Source organism: Anopheles bellator, chromosome 1 (assembly GCF_943735745.2).
Source record: "Anopheles bellator chromosome 1, idAnoBellAS_SP24_06.2, whole genome shotgun sequence".
Taxonomy (NCBI): Eukaryota; Metazoa; Arthropoda; class Insecta; order Diptera; family Culicidae; genus Anopheles; species Anopheles bellator.
The window spans coordinates 19,059,411-19,070,850 of record NC_071285.1 but is presented as its reverse complement, the minus strand read 5'-3'; positions in this window follow the sequence as shown (position 1 = coordinate 19,070,850).

Below are 11,440 nucleotides of genomic sequence, written 5' to 3'. Positions count from 1 at the left end.
CTTCGTGTGCACCGAGCGAGAGAGCGAGGATGACAGCCTTTTCCATGTTTCACATGCGTCGTACACTCGGGCGAACATCCTTCCGCATCCTTCGACAACGGGCCGGAAAATCCGTGTGTTGTTCCCTGACTTTCACGAGCTTTTCCGGTGCAACAGAGGATTTGAGCCAGAGCCAGAGTTCCGCCCTACAGTTCACTTTGCTTCCCCATCGGTTGAGAGCAGTTGATTAAAGCGCGAAAATGGTTCAATTACTATGAAACAAAGCGGAACAGAAAGCCATCCTTAACACGGTGCGTGCGTGAGTACTTTTTTGTGTTTGATCGGCTTTGCAAATTTTCATACGCGGTTGTACAAAACATTGTACAGCAAATCAGGAAAAACGGGCCGGATCAGGGGATGTTCCCATCTGAATTCCGTCAGCGAACCGGAAGGCTCACGATAAGGCTTCGCGTAGGACATGGAAAAGCCCCTTCCGGCGTGTCAAAGCAATATGTAAATATCTGTTCAATTTTGATACTATTTTGGTAAGCCATTCGCCCGCCATGCAATCAATCGACTCGACTTCATGGCCAGATCCTTTATTCATTTTCGAGAAATGTCGTCTGCCATGTCAGCAGTTTTATGTGGTCGCTTGCTGCAATTCTGCAACCAACGGTGCCGAGTTTGAACGAGATCCTTGCACAAAATTTATTCCCTGCAACTGCAACTTTTGCACCGAATGGAATGCCCGTTTCTGCACTGCACTGCGGTCCTTCCCAGTGTGCTCGAGTATGCAAAACCGCATCGAGCGACTGTGAGGGACGGGAGGGCAAACCTGAAGGATTCATGTGCTTTCCTTGCACCCAACCCGACGACCCGGGGCGGCCTGCCGATTGATCTCGAGTGTTTGCAGTCGATTAGAAGACCAAACATGTGCGAGGCGGTGGAGGCGCCGGACTGTTTTACCTCTAATGGAGGTGCATGTGTTGCAACATTCCTTTCGGTGGGTAGCGAAGGATGAAGAGCGCCCGTTTCGCTGGAGGGACTGGTTTGGCTCTAAAGAATGGGACAACATTTTGGGTTCGAGCTCGTCTTCCGGTGGGTGGGGATGAGAAAAATATGGACCGTGCCGGAAAATGGATGCGACCGATAAAAGTGCATCCTTGCAGAACCAGTTGCATTGCATCGGTTGCACGTACCACCGACGACGCCGACGACGTGCAAACTGTCGATGGGATCTCATATCTGTGGGTTTGCTGGCACAATGTGGGAGAATCATCCCCGGCGCTAGCATATTATATGTTTATATTTTGTTACATAATCTAATATTTAATGAAAAATGAATGCATTATGTCGTCCAGATGTAGCAGTATAGTAACATTATTTATGATCAAGAAAATCTTTCGGCTATCAGTCAGTTGATTTCATTCAAGAATAGTAAATTTATTCACAGCTAACCAAAACACCCTAAGCTCCTCCATTTTTTGTTAAATATTACTTTTCCTAACATCGATCATTCAGTTCGTTATTCGTTATACTCGGCACTACTATCATAGTTCCGGAAAGCATCGATCTACGCATTACACAACGAGGCAGCGTTTGGCCAAGTATCCTGCCAAAATTTGGTGCGGCTTCTCTGTGCACGAAGCGGAAGATTGTTTCCTGCCAGCGATAGTGTAATCGATCAGCACATCGCCTGGTCGCGCTGGTGAAGTGCTTCGCTCGAAGATGATGTTTGGCATGCAAATAACTTTGCCTTGCTACTGTTGCCCATTCACCGCCGTACAGGATGCGTTCGGCACATCGTTTGCGACTTTTTGAGTGTTTGCTGTTTCACCGCACGATGGGTTCGGGTTTCGAATCGAGTTTGAAGATTCTCTCTCACTGCCACTCTTGTGTTACAATTGGCCGTTTCGCACTATCTGCACTGTGTTTTTAATGCAATTGTGTCCATCAATTCCGGGTTGATTCGCTAAAGAGTGTTACTTTATTCGTAGTGCCTTTTATGGTCGCTTTCAATTTTTTATAATCACATTACATATTTTACAAGAAGGTTTGCTGGGTTATTTAATGTTTTCTAGCAACTCTCGCTATTTCGTTCAGCTTATCATCCAATCAATATTGCTGCCCACCGATGCCCCTGCTTTTAGAAACGCGGAACCAACTGCAGCGGCAGTTCGTTTTTCGGCGACTTTCGAATCAGACTCGTTACAAAATAAAATAGGCCATCCATCCCGGGCGCGGTGAGGGCGGACACATTTTGCTTTCCTGCTTGGTGGTGATGGCAAACTGTGTCAAAATCAGCAACACCCCATTACGAAATAATAACTGTTGTTGAAGCCACCGTTCGCCACGCGCGAAAAGGCAGCCTTAAAAAGTCGATGCTCGATGTCGGCCGATCTTTCGCTGATCGTAGCAATTTTGGGTGGGCCAAGAAATTGGAAACGTCGGGACGTACCAGTGAAGCGCTTCCTGGATGAGTTTTGGCCAGACTCGCGGCAGGTTGGATAACTGTTGGCTGGTCACAGCGTTGCCGTGTCGCCCGTGGTTTCCATCTATGCTGCTATTGGGTCGGTGGGGCCGCAACCGCACCCCGGGTGAAAGTGGTTGTGGTCGCGACGGGCGCGTGTGTGCAAATGCAGGCCCCGTTTTGAGTTTGTTATTTTTAGTTAATTTACGTTTTTCTGCGCACTCCAAACCACCGGGAGCGTCGTAATGGGCGGAAAAACTGGGTCGCTGTCGCTGTCGAGTGCCAGTTTCACAATGCGACGACAGCGCTGGAAAGAAGAAAGAAAAGTGCCGACCGCCAGTTGGGGCTAGCTGGGAGGTGGGTGGACCTAGCAGCATTATGCTCCCGGTTTGCGGCTTTTTTCTCCCTCTCTCTGCCAATTCCCCGGGCGCGTGTTTAGACGCACCACGCCGTGCGAATGGGTAATGTGAAGCAATTTGCACATTTATGAGCGATGCCGAATGGAAAATTCTCTTCGTAGGGCCCCTGTGGGCGGGCGTGTGCGTTTGAGATTGACGATAACCCAACCGCGGTGTGCCGCTTTTCGTCGGCCCCAAATTCGCCTTCCGCAGGGGGGGTTCCGACAACTTGGTAGGGGCGTTAAATATTCATCTCCGTGCAGGTTGCAGGTGGTTTGTGCTGGTCGTCGTGATCGAAGAACTGGATCACCTCGCGATGAACTCAGATTGGCCGCCCAACAGAAAAGACTTTCCAACAGTTTTAATTAAACTTGACAGTCTTCAAAGGACCCCAGGATCCTGTCATTCTCTGGCGATCGCGGTATGATTATCGTGTCATCGTCATATTGCTTACTGTGCCTGGTAAGGTCGACTGATTCGTCGGCCTCAACCGAGAAATTAATGAGTGAAACCTGCACAGCGGGGCTCTGACCAGATATCAACGGCCATCAATTAATTGGAGCCTTCCTCGACCAATTAGCTTTTGAATTATGGGCACTTTGGAGTTGGTCCGAACTTTTAGGTGATCGGTAAGGATTCGTGTGGCCGGGACGGGCTAGCCAGCACAAGGTCTTCCAGGCGGGCCTATATGGGCCGACCGTTACCTGGAGTCAGTCGACCTTGAAGCCACCCGGGAGTAGCGGGAGTTCGTGGCCAAAGTACCCACGTGTACCGCGCGTGAGCTTTTGGGTTAATAATCCAATCTACAACCCCCGATCCCGATCGTGGAGTTGAGCGACTTCCGAAGGGAAGGACCTCGTGGGAGGCGGGAGGAAGCCGGCCATTTTTGGATTTTTTTCCCCTTGGACCGACCTTTCCATTACCGGATGGTCACAGTTTTTTGTGTTTCTCGCCGGTTCGTCACAACTCGGTCGGGGTCTGTCCTTAATGGGTAGAAAGTGACCGAAACTGTGGCTGTTTGTGTGCGCTGGCTGGACCACGGTCTGTTGTGTCTCCGGAGATGAAGGTAAGTGTCACTTTCTCGAAAATCGCCAGCCAAACCGGCAACGGCATTCAAATCATCGACATCACCGAAATCATGCGCGGAAAGCATCTGCCGCGAAGGGGGGTGCCCTGCCACCTTGCCCATCCTTGAGCCAATCTGAGGGCACCCGCTTTCGATGCGATCCGCCAGTGAACGGTTGGGCGCTGGTGGTGGATTTCAATTTCGACAATCTGCGCCGCTTGAAGGATTGCGCCCTAACGATGTTGGCAAGGACTTGCGCCACCCGAAACGGTGCGCAATGATTCGATCTCGAATCAATAGTCGATTAGTTATGGAAGGATGGGTGCAAAAATTGCATTCGGCCGAACCGAGGGGACAGCCCCGAACGAGGAAGTCGTGTCGAGCCCCGGAAAGGTGCGCCCTGGCTTGGCCTAGCGTCAGGGCAGTTCGCGCGCGTCACAAGCGAGTTGCTTCCCGGCCACGGTTCGATGGAAAGTGGGCATTTGGGCACCCTATATCCACCCCCCCCGCCGTTTTACTCCTTTGCTATTTTGTCCGCCGGTCCGGTGGCCGATTGATTTGGCATACCATTTCCCTGGGAAAACAACCACCCACAGTCCGCGAGCTGCCTCGTCACCTGGGCAGTGGTCGATCGGTCGGTCGGTGTGCATCGATTGAGTGACTTTCGTTTAAATGACGCCCCGTACCGCGGGTGGATGCAAATTTTCCGTCCCCTCGCCTGGCCGGTCGCTTTCGCTTTCGCGGTGCGCCGGGTGTTTTGGGGAGAGTTTTCCGGCCGACGGCAGGAAATTGGCTCGTGGAAATTTTGAAACACTGCAGTCGTTATGCAGTTCATTTTGGGTGGTGCGGCCGTCGGGGAGTGGATTTTTTTGTTGTTCTGCACGACGGACTCGAGCCAATTGATAGGTTTAGTAATTTAGATGCTCGTTGGCAGATTTTTGGCAGGGCAGATGCTAAAACGATCCCTCTCTTTTTCTCTCTTTCTGTAGTGCTTTTATTGATTAGTTTAATGGATAGTAGTTGCCGTTTGGGTTCAATTTTTGGTTTTGTTGAATAAATTTTTAATCTATTATTCTTTCCATTTAGCAATTGAATTGCCATCTGGTTTATTAAAAACCAAATGAAAGAACAAAAGCAGCTTTAGTTCCATTAAAAACTTAAAACATCTTTATACAGGTCTTATGATCAGGTATCATCAACAATAGAATATTAATTACCAGTTTAGCAACTTATTTATTAACAGTTTTCCTTAAATGTCAATATTTTTACCATCCTGGAGGTTAAAATGTCATTGCCATTTAAAAAACAACATTATTTAAAAGTTTAAGAAAATGTATTGACACAATGTGCGCAAAATACAAAGTGGCTGTTTTGGAGAACGCCATTCCAAGCTCAACTCGAACACACCTAACTTCATTTGAATAACCGTTTATGCCAATTTTCAGTAATTGATTCACTTTTTGTGCGCCCAATGCGATGCATTTTTCCGACTGCCCACTGGGGAAATGGGTTATGCATGCGAACCTACTTTTCGGTTGGCGCCTGGCGTCGGGTTTTTTCCTCACGAAAGGAAGCCTTTTTTTCCGTGGAAAACCCATAAAATATCGGTTTACAGACACACGAAAACCGGCACCTCCCAAAGTAAGCCAACCGCACAAACAGCATTCATCCGTTCATTCGGTCAATTCGCGGCCAAACGGCATAAATTGTTCGATGGGTACACGAAAGCTTGCTACGCCTGGGCAGGCCCTTCCTGACGGCCGCAACGCATCTCGTCGTCGTCGTCCTCGTCACCGTGGCCATCGATTGGGGCGGGCTGCAATTTGCCAATTTGCATAATTCATTTATGTAAATCTCGGGCCAGGCCGGGTCCGATTTTCAGGCAGCGAAAGCGCAGCCCTCGGCCCAAACCGTGCGCGTGAGCGTTTCACTCGCGACTCTTCTCTCGCTGCCTGGGGAGTCATTTTCGGGGTTGAAATTTTAATACCTACCCAAGCAGCAAACCGGCCGTCTGGTGGCTGAATGATGATGCCGTTGATGCAGTTGCCTTAGTCTCGAGTCGCTGAGATTTGAGCTGTGGCAGCCAACAACACAAAAGAGCCCTCGTGGAAAATAATAAAACATTTTCCTCGTACCAGGGCAGGGAAATTTCGTTCATTGCATTATAATTTTTCATTTTACTGTCTACTTTTCTCGCTGTGGTTTATGGCGAAAGTTATTTACGACACTTCATTTGTTTTTTTTTTTTAATTTTGTGCGCAAAAAACGAAAAATAACTTTCGGTTTTGCGGGAGACCATTGTTTGTGAGGGGATCGCTTCCGGAAAAGCGTCCTTAGGCCCGGAACCGGGGAGTTTGGGAAGAAAAATGATCCAGCGCCCCATGGGAAGCTCTCTGGGGGGCTGTCGGCAGCGGATGGGCCCTGTCCCGGTGACAATCACTGACCGGTCGCTAAGTTCTTTAATATCGTATGTCTCCCGTGGGCCATCGATCAATCAAGCGTGCGATACGTGTGGCCCTCGGCGAACGTACTTGGCACACCGGGCCCCAGCCCTTGCCATATCAATCGTCCGGTTCCCCGGTTTGGCCATCGGCGGATTTCCGGTCGGCCGCCGAGTGATTGATGCTTCAAACGACACTCGTGCGATCTTCCTTCCTTCGGTGGTGGCCTTTCGCCTGTTTATCATTGTTGGTCGGTGGCGCTGCCTAGTTTTTTCTTTACGCTTAATTGTTTCACCACCGAAGTCGTCACAACAACGGTTCTCAGAACGTTTTCCGCCCATCCTTTCCGCCCATTTCCTTCGGTGAATAATGATTGAAGGATGAAGGGTCGTGCCTCTATGGACCGCGGTGAAGCGTTCGTGGTCGATTGGTTCGTGTCGCCTAAATCGGGCTCCGGGCTAACAATTATTTTGATTGGCATCGTTTGGGTGTGTGAGTTTTTGCTTTAATTGCTGTTTTCTTCGCCGAAGTGTCCCAAGAATGCAAGATCATCCATCCGGCCGGAAACCGACGAATGGGCTTCCTCGCCTAGCAGAAACTTTAGATAATGTTTGGTCACTCGGGTTAACCCAATTTTCGAGATGGTTCTCAAGAGGTTAAATCATTTGACATTCAGACCCAGGCAGCTGCTGAGCAGAGTTCCGGTGTCTTTGTCGAAGCGTGCTGCACGTTCCCAGCATTCAATGTAGCGCTAAGTGGACTATGGCATAAACAACGTTTCAATTATGTTTTTATATTCCATCTATCAAATTTATTGCTTTGAGAACCTATTCAAGACATTGTGGCTGGGTTTGGAGTGATAAATTAAATAGACACTTGGCTCGAATTGCTTGATCGTGTCAGAAGGCGCAAGATTGTACCAGTAGTAGTGCGTTCGATCTTTATCTTAGGCACCACTCTAATCGTTCTCATAGAGAACTTGAAGTCATAAGTTTTATTACTATATTACTTTTAATAATTTTTTTTATTTAACTAATATTGGTAAAACCTATTTTGTAGGTGATGTTCTTGGCTGAAGCGGGCTATTCTATCAATATTGAACTGCTTTTGAGCATTGATCAATTGCGTACACAAATGGTCCATTTTCCAAACATTAGTTTTTTTCTAACTAACCATCAAAGAGTATGTTAAAATAATCGAACGACTGATCAGCGAAAAAAATCGGCCACTGTCACATAACCTTGAACCAGTACGGGACACGTACTACATCTGTCAAAAATCACACCGTCCGTGGGGAACGAATTGCCTTCTCAATTGTTCGCACCCCAAAGCGTGGCGAGCACCGCTCGAAGTGGCATTTCCGCCACCGCCCAAAAAAGGGTGACGGAAACTGTGGTCACCCAATTACTGCGGCCCCTTGGCGCTGGTTTGGGGAATTAATTTTTAAAAAGAAAGTCCAACAAACCGGCGGCCCCTAGCAGGCCTTAGGCAAGGCCACCCTACGGCCATCGCCGTGACATTGAGCGGGAGAAAAATGAGCCAAACCCCGGTGGAAAACGAAAACCTACGAGTTCATTAAATACCACTGACCGGGGCCATAAGTGTCTCATAAGTCGCCGGCGTTCGGCACTTTTCTCGGAAGACGGAAGGCGGCTTTCGTTTGTTTCGATTTCGCGCCGCCGGCAGGTGGCCAATTCGCGCATTGGCGGGCGCAAGACACTACAACACGGTCGATTGTTTATTTGTTTGCGTGTGCGTAGGAAAGCTCGTCCAAGCCGCGAAACACCAGCGGAAGTTTAATGAAGTTGTTAGCATTGAAGCGCATTCTCGCATTTTCTAGGTTGCAGCTCTCTTTCTCTCTCTCGCACTTGGTATGCAAGGCGATGACATTGACTTCAGGGCGTCCAACGCGGCGTTTATGTTTGTTTCATGTTTGACGAACAGCAACATGCCACAGTGAGTCTCACTCAATTGTTGACATTTTATTGTTTTCTCGTTCCAGCACGATCGCGGTGGAGCGCGCAGTTCGCGCAGCATGAGTCGCTGGAGGACAACAGGCTTGCGGGGCGACGCACCTGAAGACTGCGACTAGCAGGAGTTGTTAGCGGACCTGCTGAGGGCTGTTAGAAAGAAGCACAGGAAGAGACAAGACTAGAAAGTAATTAAGCGAAGTTCCGTTGAGAATTCGGACCCGGAATAGCTGTTTCCGGGAACAATATAAAGGTGAGTAGGAGTTCGAATCCTGGAGATCTTTCTGGAGTGTTGTGACAGGACACACAGTAGTATATAGACCATTGTTGATCTCTGATCCTTTTGAGTATTTGAGTTGCGTCGATTTCGTGAAATTTGACTACAAGGAAGTGTTTAAAAAATAGAGAAGAATTAGTTTACTTACTGCTCATTTTATGAACCTTATAAAAGTTCATTGAACTATGATTCCAAACTACGAGCCAACACTTCGCGTTAGGTTTTGTTTTTCCTTCTAAATGCTTTATTAGTCTCTTATTTGATGAGTTTTTGATTTACGCAATTGATTTGGTATGTTTATAGCTTTTATTTAGTTTCATTACTATCCTTATTTCATACCTATCAATTATTCATTTGCTTGATGCGGTATGCTTTCGGTTTTCTCCATTTAATGTATTTACGTTATTTTTGTGCTGTTTGTTTCAATTGATGCTGCCTAGACAGCCTAGACACTTGACAGGGGGGTTTGACGAGACAACATCGCAACAGTTTCGGCGTGTTGGTTGTCATTAGTTAACAACCTTCACCTCCAGTGGTGCGGCCTGCTGGCGGAAGAAAGTTCTGCGGAGGCCCACTCGCCCCACGGCCGCATCTTCCGCTAAGCCACGGGGCAATACCCTCTAACGGATCCACCGCGGCGAGGCTCCGGCGGGCCCGGGTGGTAGCTGTTTAGCTATGCGAAAGTCAATCGGATTTCGATTCGTAGGATTTCTCTGCGCTCAGACTCAGGCTCAGACCCCGCCGCCAATCCGCCGCCTCGGCCGGTCGGCGAGAAATAAATAAACCAAACGGAACCACCGTGTTGCCGGACCGCCATGTTGTTGTATGTTGTGTGGTGCGTCCATTCATTGGCGCGGGATTAAAAATCTAATCGTGGCTAATGATGTTTCTATTCGACGCCGGGGCAGGCCCGGGAAGGCCTCGGCCGGATCGCACCCGACACCCCCCGAAACAAAACCCAACGAACTCCGCCATCGTTAATCGAATCAAATGGAACACCGCTGGGTTGGGAAAATAAATTGGATGGATTGGAAAGGCTCCGCTCGGATCGTGGTACTTAGCGGCCAGTGGGCCAACCAACCCAGCGATACTGTCTGGCTTGCTGCAGCCATGCAGCAGCGGCTCGTTCTGGCGCCGTTCTTGGCTCATGCAAATCATTACGGTTCTATCCCCCGGTGGCTCTCATAATTCAACTGTAATTTCTTCGGGACGCCACCGAGTTCCGCGCAGGCAGCGGAGCTCGACTGTTCGCAATTAAGCAGATGAACTGCTAACTGCCGGCTTCGGGTTAGTACGGTTCGGATAGCGGTCCAGCAACGGGGCTCGGCGTGCTCATTCTGGCGTGTTCTACTGATTGCGCGTTGCGCTAATGCGATTACGATTCTCTCTCTGCGCAACGGTACCACCGGCAAGTTCAGTGACACCGCGCAAGCAGTTATGCGAGGCAACTAGCGGGCAGAATCGAAGAAGTGATGTCAACCCGTGGTTGGGCTGACAGAGTCAGTCATGGCCATGGCCACCCGGGGCCGGACATTGTGCTAATCAGCCGTCGCACCGGCGCGGATCTTGGCGGAATGAAAACTGAACCGTTACGACTAGCGCCAGTCCGGCCAGCGAAGCGTGTCGGAGCGAGGCGAGCATAGAGCAACGCCTCGCTGGCATCGCTGGGTTGGTTTTCTAGGTTATGGTTGCAGACTGGGCCCAGGCTGGGCGATGATCGATCTTCGAGCGAAGGGCTTTCGCAGTTCCGCGCTCTCCTAAAGTGGAGCGATTAACACCTGCCGCTGGGTTTTGGGCATCAAATTGTCTGCGATCCAAGCCCATACCGGTTGGATGCACTTTATTTGGTGCATCGCTGGCGATGCGTGCGTACGGCACAATGCGTGCCCCAATTGTTTTCACTCCACTGCTCACGGAACGCATCTTTATTAACACACAAACCATTTCAGAAATTTGCAACCGGTGAACGGGGTGGCGCATCGGTGACCTGCTTCCGCGGATGAAATCTTCCAAAATCCGGACGCGACGCGTGGTGCATTCCGGAGTTCAACACCTTGACCAACCTAGGCACCCGAGCTGGTGGTGGTTCCGGCAAGGGCTTGACCGTGGCGGAGAAAGTTCGCCTCGCACGAGTGACAGTAGAAAAGGGTGTCTTTCGGAGATCCTCTTCAACGTCCGGATATTGAGGCATTCGCTGAGTGTTGGCTTTCTACATTCGAGTGCCAAGCGTTCTGTCAAGTGTGACGACTCCGGACGCTACGTGACCCTTCGATGGCATAATTAATGCGCCACGGAGACGATACTGGGGTAGGGCTTTCACCGGAGGGCTCGCTCGTGTACGTGAGAGTGTGCTACGGTGTGCCCTTCAGGCATTTACCGGTTATCCGGTGTTCTAGATTTTAAATACGGGCGGTGTGGGGTTTATTGGGCACGGGAGCACTTTATGGCCGTGCGGTGTGATCAGAGAGAGGACAGCGCCAGGCGTTGTTACCGATCACGTAATGGTTGTAGGGCTGCAGTTAACTGGCCGAACAATTGTAGATAACCAAATTACTAGTCACTACGTGCCCGATACAAGCGGACGTGCTTATACCGGGATGCCATCGGCGGGTTTGCTATCTCTTGCTGTCGGGGCGCCACACCTTGTTCTTTCAGATATTTGATTGCGCCGCAAGCGAACCATCAAAAGCTGAATCAATTTTTTATGCCAAGAGCCTCACGCGCGTTTCTCCGGCGAGAGTCTCCGGTAAGGTTTGACTTTTGTGAAACGTTTTACCGATTTTTTTAATAGACTTTCTCCTTTTAGGCGCTCATTTCCAAAATATGATAAACCGAGCGA